Below are 10,765 nucleotides of genomic sequence, written 5' to 3' on the forward strand. Positions count from 1 at the left end.
ATGGCCTGATTGGGGTCTGTGGGGCATAGGAGGGGAGCATTGTATGTGTGCACAGGGGTGTTGCTATCAACCAGTCCATCTACTGGCAGATGATGAAGCCCAACTAGAAAGTCTTTGTTTGCTGCCATCTTCCTGACCCCACTAGAATGCCACATCTCCGAAAGAAAGGGGTTTTGCCTCTCAGTATCCTTAGCATCTCTCCCTCAATGGTTTGAGTGAATGACAAGGTCCACAGTCTACTCCTGCAGCTGCTGTCCTGCTTCATTCTCTACCCCTCCAACCCTCCCTGTGTTCTGCCTTGTTTATCCACTGCCCTCACAAGCAGAACAACTTCAGTAAGATTCCTACGGCTTTGAAAAGAGGGCTGTTTACATTTACCGCATCACCTCCCCACCCCAACCCCATCTTCTATTCCATAAACATTTCTACACACAGAGGCCTCTCCTCCAAGTTAGCAGCAATGCCAAAATCCACAGGGAATCTCGAGGTTTTGCCAAAAAAAAAAAGAAAAAGAAAAATATCTTCCTTCTGAAAACAGAAAAAAGAAAAAAAAAGGCCTGATCATCTCAAAGAGTATTCCTAGCTATGTGATTTTAATTCTTAAACTGTTTCTGTGAATTCTACCTAGTAACTGCTGAGAAAGTAGGCTCAGGGATACTATTGGCTGGCTGACCCACAGCAGACTAATCTTGGGCTCTAAACCATTCCTTGGAAATCTTGGGACTTTGTGGTCACAGAGTGGACTGGGTCCCAGGTCCCTCAGGCCCGCACACTGTGACTAATGAGAGATGAAGAAAATTTTTTTCTTTACTTTTGGGACGGTTTTTTCCTCTGGTTGTGACTGTGCCCATGAGCGGATCAGAGAGAAGATGGATAAGTGGAAAATCATCATTTGAGTGTTGGAGGAGAAAAGAAACCACAGAAGTTAATTCTGGAAGGTAGGAAAGGGAGGGGAAGCACTACATTTCTGGGGTGTGAGTGGGGCAGTAAGTGGAGGGAGGGAACCTGATGAGGGGAAAGACAGTTACCCTGGAGAGGGGAAGCTTCCTGGTGGGGAGGGTCTCCATCACTCCCTTTACCTTGGGTTGCACTGCCTGATTCCTGGGAAGGAGGAAGGGAAGGGAGAGTTACCAAGCAATGGTCTCACTCTGCTCACCGCGATCTGAGCCATTTAATCACAACCAGTTAGGGAACAAGAATGCAAGTTTAATTAGGTTAGATTAGCCAGCAAATCAGAAGACAGGTGATTAATGTCTCAAAAATCCCATCTTCAAAGATTACAGCATCTTGAGGCAGTTATATAGGGAAAATGGGCAGTGAGGAGAGGGTCCAGGGATATTGGTCTCCAGGCATAATGGGCTTCAGGCATCACATTGTTCCATTCTTCTGTCAGCTGTGATGGATACCTTGTAGGTGTGTTTCCAACCTGTGGTCAACCTGTTCCTGGAGAGAAACTCAAAGAACAAAGTTTTCATTTATCAAGCTATTGGGGAGTACATACATAAAGGGAGGCCATAAATCAAGAGAACATGTGAAGTTTTTAGAGTACCTGCAGATCAGCGAGTAGTCACAAAGCGGAAGGGCTGGGACCATTTAATGTAACAAGATGGCCTCACTTATGCACACTTATAGGAGGGCAGGTATGAAAGAATATCAAGTGACAACTGAAGAAACTCAACTCTGGTCAGAGAAGTGATATGATGAGGGCTGATCCTTGTATTGTTGGCTTATTCCATGGAATGTTTGAGGAATCAACCTATCTGGAGTTACCTGAACCCAGAGAGGCAGGAGTCTGCCCAAGAGAGAAGTTGGGGTGCTGATGATACCAACACAGGTTACAGGAAAGAGTGACCTAGATCTGAACTGTGGTGCCAAGTCTCCTTGGCTGATTTCTCCAGTCTGTGCCCCTAGGTGTCTGGTCCCTGCCCCTCCTGGGTGACTCATCTTTGGTGCTTCTGGGAACCAGCTGCTTCCCTGCCTTTCTCTCTGCCAGGCTCCCTTCTCATCTTCCACCTCCTCAGCTTGTTTGCACTGGTCTCAGGTAGGGTCCATGCCACTAGCTCCTATCAGCTTCTCAGAAAGGAAAATCAGAACTTCAATCTGCAAAACACTGCAAGCTGAAGAAGTACTGAAGGTATATTCACTCGTCCTTTCCTTTTCTACACGTTCATTGAATTTACACCAGCATGTCCCATGGAAATACAATGAGAGCCACAAATGGCAGTTGCACAGACAATTTTAAATTTTTCAGTAGCTACATGTAAAAAAGAAGCATATGAAATAAATTTTAATAATATATTTTGTTTAACCCCAAATAACCAAAATATTGTTATTTAAATTTCAATTAATGTAAAATATTAACAATGAGATATTTAAAATATTTTATTCTAAACTCACAAAATTGTATTTTACACTTACAGTGTATTTCCATTGGGACCAGCTAGCAGCTACCCTATTGGACAGCTCAAGTTTATACCACACACCAGGCTCTGTGCTAGATTGGGGAATGGACGAAAACCTCTGTAAGCACAGGGTCAGCAGAGGGTGCTCAGTGCATGCTTCTCAGTGTTTTGTTCAGGAAGCATCAGCAGCCTCAGTAGAGACTCCTACTGGGTAACTATTGCTGCTGACCGGCCACAGCTATTGGCCCCCAGAATCCTCAGCCTAGGAAACCCTTGTGGCCTTAGAAAGAATATGTCTGTAAAGAATCTATTAGAAATGGAAAAAGAATCTGTCTGTGCCCTGGAATGTGCACTTGCTTTCCTGGTTTAGATATATGATGCTGGTGCCCCTGTCTGACACTACTCCTTTGTTGAACAGACCAGTTTACTGCCATGGGGCCAGCTGATCCAATCCTGGCCATGGTGGGAGGGATCAGCATGTCATGCTGCCACCTGTCACCTGAGAAAAGAGCTGAGGACATGGAGGTGCGGTGGTTCAGGTCTCAGTTCTACCCCGTGTGCTTGTGTATAAGGGCGGGCGAGAGAGGCCAGAGGAGCAGATGGAGGAGTACCGACGAAGAACACCCTTTGTGAAAGGAGAGATCAGCAAGGGGAGCGTGGTGCTGATCATCCACAACATCACAATTCACAAAAACGACATCTACCACTGTTATTTCTGAGAAAGCAAATCCTACAACGAAGCCACCATGTGCCAGATGGTGGCAGGTGTGTCATTTCATTTTGTTCCCCTGTTTTGTCACAGTGTGACCCTTGTGGAAATTTTCTCTCCTAATCTCATGCCCATGGCAGACCAGCAGATATTTGCCTAGAGTCCCCGTCACACAGGGAGGGTGGCTTCCTCCTGCCCAAGGGCCAAATGAGTGGGTTTGCCCTGCTAAGCTGTGGGCATCACCTCTTGACAAGCACACACAGAACTCAGCTGTAGCCTTGAACAGGGGAGGGTGTTGAATCCCTGCAGATTATTCTTATGTTTACTTCTTGCAGATCTCTGAGGGTCTTCCTCAGTAACATGTTTTAGAATTAGACATTTTTATTGTGACATACAATACACATACAGACAAACTCATGAAACATTAATGTACTGATTACTGAATTATTATGAATTATAATCAATATAACTACTATTCATATCAACAAATAGAATACTGCCTAATCCTGAAAAGTGTTAGTTTGTTAGGATAATGGTCTTGAGGATAAATGGTTTCTTAAGGTTCTGCCAGCCTGGCAGCTTTCTGTCCTTATAAGATTAACCTAGAGCTTCAGGAAGCCAAGGCTACGAGAAGGCCTCCCAGGGCTGCAAGTGAAATCCTAAACCTGCTAGTGTCAGGTCAGAGTGGACACACCCACACAGAAGTGAGAATATTAAAATCTCCAGCAGAATGAATCAATCAACAAACATTCATTAGAAGGCAGATGCTTGGTATTGTGATGGGTCTGAGGACCCATCAGGCCCTTCACAAAGAAAAGTGCAATGTAGTCCTTTCTTCTTAGAGAGCTCACCATATATTTTTGCATATTGGTCTCCTGGTGTTCTCCAACATTGAAGTTTTCATCCTTCCCTTCATTGTTCCTTTCCTCCTTCCTATCTTCTTCCTTCCTTCCTTTGTCCCTCCCTCCTTTCCTTCCTTCCTCCCTTCACAGAACAGCTACTGAAGGAATGCATGAAATATGCATAATCAGTTTCTCTGGGCACTAGACACTTGCTCTCTCCCCACTTCCCTTGGCTCTCACCATTATGAGTTGATCTTGCAAGATACTTTGGCTAACACACCATTGCATTGTTATCTGAGCCCTGGTCTTTTCCGTTAGGCCTGGGCGCTAAGTCTCTTATTAAAATGAGGGACCACAAGGAGGGGGGCATCCAGCTGGAGTGCATATCTCTAGGGCTGTACCAGAGCCCCAAGAGATTTGGAGGGACCCTTATAGTGAAATCAAGCCCACCTGGAGGAGGCTTACACTGTGGACGCAGACAGCCTCTTCATGGTCACCACAGCTGTGACCCTCAGGGACCACTCTGAGGAACGTGTCCTGCTCCATCAACAACTCCCTGCTTGGCCAGGAGAAGGAAACTGTGATTTTCATTCCAGGTTAGTTCCCTGCCCTCTGCAGCTCATTGTGTGGAGGCAGGATCCTCAGCAGACAGATTGGAGTCTGGGGTGGGGATGGGGAGGTAGGGGCATGGGGTGGAAGGTTCCTGGGCCCTGGAGGACTGGAGGCTGCAGCTAAGTTGAGGGCTCTTCCCTTGTCGCAAGGGGAAAATCAAATAGTCTCAAAACAAGTGAGTAAGAGACTCTTCTTGGAGGGTAAACCTGATCATTTTTTCCCTGTTATGGTCCTTATTCTGCAGCAATATTTAAACTTTTAGAAGAATCATAAACCATGGAGAGTGGTCTGGGTGGGTGTCTATCTACACCCAGAGGGGCTGCCTGCTGAAGCCCTCCCTTCCTGCCCAGGGGATTTCCCAAGGGACAGAGCAGGGAAATTCTCTATCTATAGACATTCATAAATTCGTTCAACAAATACTTAACAAACATCACATATGTTGAAGGTACTGCTCTAGAAACCAAAGTTATATTACATGATAAAATACAATGAAGATCCCTGCCCTCATGGGTCTCACTTTCTACAGCAGCAGAGAGCAATAAATGAAGTAATTAAAACAAGGAGTGAAATCACTAATTAAACTGTGGATTATATCAGATGGTGATAAGTACTGTGGAAAAAATTAATCAAGGAGATGATAGGGAGTGCTATGGGGGAGTGGTAATTATAAATAAGGTGGTCAGGGAAGGGTTCAAGGAAAAGATAGAAGTTTGGCAAGTGAGGAATGAGCCTTGCAGATATTTGAGGACAGAGCAAGCCAGGTAGCAAGAACAGTATATGCAAAGGGTCTGAGGCAGGAGTATGTCTGGCAGTTTCAAGGACCTCCAAAAGGCAGCTGTGCCTGGAATGGATTGAGTGAAAGGTGAGCTAAAGGAGAGGAATTCAGAGAGGCAATAGGTCCAGATCACATGAGGCGGTGTGGGCCACTAATGGACTTGGGCTTTCGTCTGAGTGAGATAGGAAACAGTGCAGAGTTTTAGCCAAGAAATGATGTTATCTCAGTTAGGCTGCTGTGCTGAAGATAGACTGCAGAGGGTGTGGGCAGAAGCAGGATGAGGGCATTGCAATATTCCAGAAAAGAAGGGATGGTGGCTTGTCCCAGGGTGGTGGCCGTGGTGATCCAGTATGGCTGGTTAGCTTGTATTCACCCTGGTCCTTCTCATGGTGACTCCAGGTTTTCTGCTGTTTTGTCTCCCGGGTCCCCAACCCTGAACATCTCTGTGGGGTCACCCTTTCTCTATCTGGGGTTTCTGAGAGAAAAGCCAACAGAGCAGGGAACTGGGGGAGCTCTTTAGATATGAGCCCTGAGGGGCTCTCTCATCCCAAGTCTCCTTTTTCTCACTAAATGGGATTTTTCTGGCTCCCTTTTCAGAAGTCTAATTCCCAGCACATCGCCCTGGATGGTGGCCGCAGCTGTCATCTTGCCTACTGTCCTCCTCCTCATCACTGGGAACATCTGTTTTATGGAGAAACTCCACAGGGAAAAAGAGATTCTCTCAGGGGAAAAAGAGGTTGGAAACGATGAGCAAGAAATTGCAGGTAAGGAACTGGGGAAAGAACGTGTGAAAAAGAGGAAGAACATCAAGTAAAAAGTAAAACAGTAGGAGGACAGTTCACTGTCACACAAAGGACACAGCTCTGACAGCTAGAAGCCTGGGAAACAGAAAGAGAACGTGAATAGAGGCAGAGGAAGGGCTTGGATCTCTCAGGTCCTAGGAATTAATCCTCAGAGCTTGCTTGCTTCCATTCTGCAAATGTTGCATCCATGTACCTGGTTACATGTAGCACTATATTGTTGAACTAAAGCAAACCTAAGTCAGTACTGATAATCTCCAGCCACCTGATCGTATATCATCTCTGGTATCTTGACAATTCCCTGGCCAGGAGGGAGGAAGGATGGTTGTGTTCATAGAAAGGGCCAGTCCTTCATCATTTAATACAAACTCAAATTCTCTTAGTTCTCCCATTGAGGGCATTCATTTGTTTCCATTTATTTTTTTCAGAGCAACTTTAGGAGGAATTTGGTAATTTAGCACTTCATGAACTACTCCAGGCACAGTTTGTCTTCTGCTTGGTTATCCATTATCTCATGAAGCTCACCTCTCTGTCTGTCCCATTGCAGGATGGAGAAGAAGCCTCTCACATGCTGGTGAGAACGTCTGACATTCCCTCAGATCTTGAGCTTCCTCCCCACTTCCAGCCAACAGGACACATTAGAGGACACGAACAAGGAGGGCCAAGGCTGGCTGTGGGGCAGCAGGGGACTGGAATTGGTTCACTGTAAGTATTCTTCCCAATGCTTTTCCCAGCTCTTCTGTCTTGGAATCCCCACAGCTCTCAATTAACTCCATGCCTTAGTTCCCACCAAATTTTCTTACGATAATTTAATCCGTGATTACAGAGGTCTACCATACAAGTGGACCTCCCGAAAGAATATATTGTAGTAATTGTCGTTCTGTGGATTCTGGAATAATTTGAAAGAAGGCAATCCTGAATTAGCTATTTACAACCTGGGAGAGGGTATAGACTGCACGGGTGAAGAGCCATGTGTGGGAAAGGCAATAAGCTCCCCTAAGCCTGTTTCAGGGGTGCACAGACAGGTGCCAGAAATGCCCTCCTGATCTAGTAAAACACTGATGCTCTGTGTGTAGCCTGTGAAGGGAGGGGAGGTGGGCAAGTGTGAGAGCAGGGAATCCACTTGCCCGGTCCTAATGAGCAATTTTCATTTTAAGGTTTGTCACCATCTGCTAAAAAGCACCATAGAATCCAGGCTTTAATAGACCATAGAAATCTGAACTTTCCTCCTTCCTGTTTTGAATTTCAAAATTGTCACAGTCACACCTATCAACTTGGGGAAAGGAGAAAGTCATTTTAACACAATGGAAATGTAGATTGACTAAGTAATAATGACTGCAGATGAGAGAGTCTGCAGAATGTCAGGGTCTGAAGCATCTCCTGTATCCAGAGAGGTCATAGCTGCAGACTTCAGACCCATGCTGTTAAAGCAAAACTGGATGGAAATAGTTCCCCTTACCTTTTGCCATACACACCTCCCAAGGAGCAGGTTGGCTTTTGGGGACATTATCCTCCTTTTTTACCCTTTGAGGGTACCCTTGTTAGTCACTTAATTCGGTTGTCGTCTGGTTGCACTAGTGGAACACAGATGACCAACGAAGGGACACTTTACTTCCCAGGAACCTGTTTAGGGAGAAATTGACCTTAACTGCTTCGTTGGGAGAGGGATAGGGCCTCTTTGCTGGTTTAATCCACGTGAGAAATTTTCTAAGTAAAGAGACTGCCAGAGATCATATGCCTTGAATAGAAAAGGGGGCAGATCTGATAATGTTGACAGAAAGTGGGATCCTTTAATTTCACCTCATTTGCTAAACTTTCTACACTTCTTAGAGCCCCAATTATCCTCTACCTGAGGCAACGCCCCCGTCACTGAAGAGATAGAAGTGCAGTCTCAGTAATTCTAAGTCTCTGAGCTGCCTGGGATCTGGGATCAAGGGGCCTTCATGGAAAAGGCTGCCACATGGGGAATCTCCCACCAGCTTTCTGGACCACTCTGGGGAGCAGGAATCACACAATCTCCTGAGACCCCAGGCCTAAACCTGAGACTTCTTCTGCAACTGGTGTGATCCTGGACCCGGACACTGCACATCCTGAGCTCTTCCTGTCAGAGGACCAGAGAAGCGTGAGACGGGGCCCCTACAGGCAGAGTGTGCCTGACAACCCAGAGAGATTCGACTGTTGGCCTTGTGTCCTGGGCCTGGACAGCTTCCTCTCAGGGAGACATTACTGGGAGGTGGAGGTTGAAAACATGAGTGTGGGCTGTGGGGGTTTGTAGAGACTGTGCTGAGAAGAAAGGGGAGGCCCTACTGGTTCCTCAGAATGGCTTCTGGACATTGGAGATGTTTGGAACCCAGTACCAGGCCCTGTCCTCTCCTGAGAAGAGTCTCCCCCTGACAGAGTGCCTTCGCCAGGTGGGTGTCTTCCTGGAATATGAAGCTGATGTCTCCTTCTATAACATGAGGGACAGATAGCACATAGGCACATATCCCCTTCACCAGTCTCCGGGCCCCCTCTCTGATGACAGCCCACTTTTCATCTGCCCAGCATTCACAGGGGCCCAGGGGGTCATGCTGCCTGAGGGTGGCCTGATCCTTCACAGGGCAGGGACCCACTAGAGCCACCAGGACCAGTTCCCTGGTCTCAGGGCCGGGGAGAGAAGCGCTGGCCTTCTCTACTACACTTCTTCCATCTGGTCACATAAGAGAACCTTCTCCCGAGGCCCCTTTGACACACTCTTCAGGCCCCAGCTGCATTTCTCCCTCATTAGGCTGTTGCTTTAGTAACTCATTAGCTTGTAACCATGAGTCAAGGCCTAATCTCAGGAAACTTGTGCTGCCCCATGGCTCCCAACCAAGAAGAATGTGTGAGACAGTAACAGGCAGAAAACCTGCTTCTTTAACATCAAAGAGAGGCATTCAGCCTGATCTTTAAGTTGACACGAGACACTGCAAACTAGTGGTGAGAACAGGACACAGTAGGATGTAAGAGAGTGAGGGGAAAACCACAAATGGAGGTCAGAGACAGAGGAAGCAGCACCAGTACAGTGGGAGGGGGCCAAAGTGGTTGGCATGGTGAAGCCCCACCATTACAGCTAAGGGGTCCCAGGAGCTGATGGCCCATTTCCAACCACCCCCAGGATTTCAGGACCACAAATTAAAGCTCCCCAGGCCTAGAACTGGGATGAAAAAAGATGAAGGATGAGAACACATCTGGATCTTGCCTGGTTCAGGTGTCCCTGAAGGAAACAAGGAGTCAGTACTCAGTTTTTGAGTATGGGCTAAGGTTTCAGGTCCCAGCTGAGCAGGTGAATACTAGACCAAGTGGATCACAAGATTCAGGTTCGGTGGGGAGAGCAGCAGTTTCCAACTTTTGGTCTTTAGACAGTTAAAAATTATTGAGGACCTGAAAGAGCTTTTTCTTGTTTGGGTTATATCTGTCAATATTTATGGCATTAGAGATTGAAACTGAAACTGTGTGGCTGTTGTGTGGTTGCCACATACTGTGTCTGCCATGTATTGGGTTCATCATATGCCTACTGTGTTGTGGGTACATGTTGTGTCTGTCATGTGGTGGGTACATGTGTTTTTTGTGTGGTAGGTGCACGCTGTGTCTGCCATGTTGTGGGTACATGTTGTGTCTGCCCTGTGCTGGGTGCCTGGGGCAGGAGCAATTGTGGAGGAGAGAGACCAATTAGGAAACAATTGCAGTTGTCTATGCAACAGATGATAATGAAGGTTTGGGCCTTGGTGGTAACCATAGACTTGTAGAATCTAATGGATTCATGATTTATTTGGAGGTAGGACTTGCTGACGGAGGCTTGGGCTTTTAGGTTTTGGCTTAAGCATCTGGTCTGGGTGGATGGTGGGAGACTAGGAGAAAAGTATTTAAATTGTGTTTCCTTTGGTTTGGTGGGATTATGTATGCTCTGTAGGCTTGTCTGTATGTGTGTGTGTATATTTCTGGTTTTCTGTGTTTAGCACATGTTACCTTTGTGGTCAGAGCTCTCTCCTGTGGTGGATAGGCTCACTGTCCCCAGTTCTCCTGTTGTCAGCCATGAGTGTTTGCAGTCCACTCCTCATTGACTTTGGGCTGGGCCATGTGACTTGTTTAGCCAATGGAATGTCAGTGAAACAGAGGCTCTAAGTATGCTTCATTGTTTGCCTTGGCTCCTTTGCTTCTGCCATCTGTCACGTTTGAGAGAAGCACATGTCTTGTAGATCCTGGTCTCAGAATAAAGAGATCTCTGGAGTTGACAGGAACCCAAACACCAGCCTGGACTCCAACCTAGTCAGCCAAGCCCAGGTGAGCCCACCCCAGACCAGCTGCTCTCCAGTCACACTGCAGACCTATGAAAGAGAAAACTAAATGTTGATATAATATCCTGACATGTTTGATGTTTGTTTTGAGGTATGATTGCAATAGAAACCTGTGTAATACACATGCACCCAGTACAGAGTAAATGTTATTACCATTATTATTTTTCTTATAATAATGATAACTTTTTGACACTGATTGATTGGGGGACTATTTTGGCTGTGTCTGGGGTTCCCCATTTTGTGCATCAGAGCAGCATAATCACCTTGCTAAGCATGAAGGTGGGGAAGGAACATGAGGAGGAACGGATC

General features: G+C 46.4%; 1 pseudogene; it reads left to right on the forward strand.

Annotated features, from left to right (window-relative positions):
• The first annotated feature begins 1,309 nt into the window (after window positions 1-1,309).
• Window positions 1,310-8,755, forward strand: LOC101405391 (butyrophilin subfamily 2 member A2-like; annotated as a pseudogene).
• The last annotated feature ends 2,010 nt before the right edge of the window (window positions 8,756-10,765 follow it).

This window comes from Ceratotherium simum, chromosome 13 (assembly GCF_057802395.1).
Source record: "Ceratotherium simum simum isolate JZ-2026a chromosome 13, ASM5780239v1, whole genome shotgun sequence".
NCBI lineage: Eukaryota > Metazoa > Chordata > Mammalia > Perissodactyla > Rhinocerotidae > Ceratotherium > Ceratotherium simum.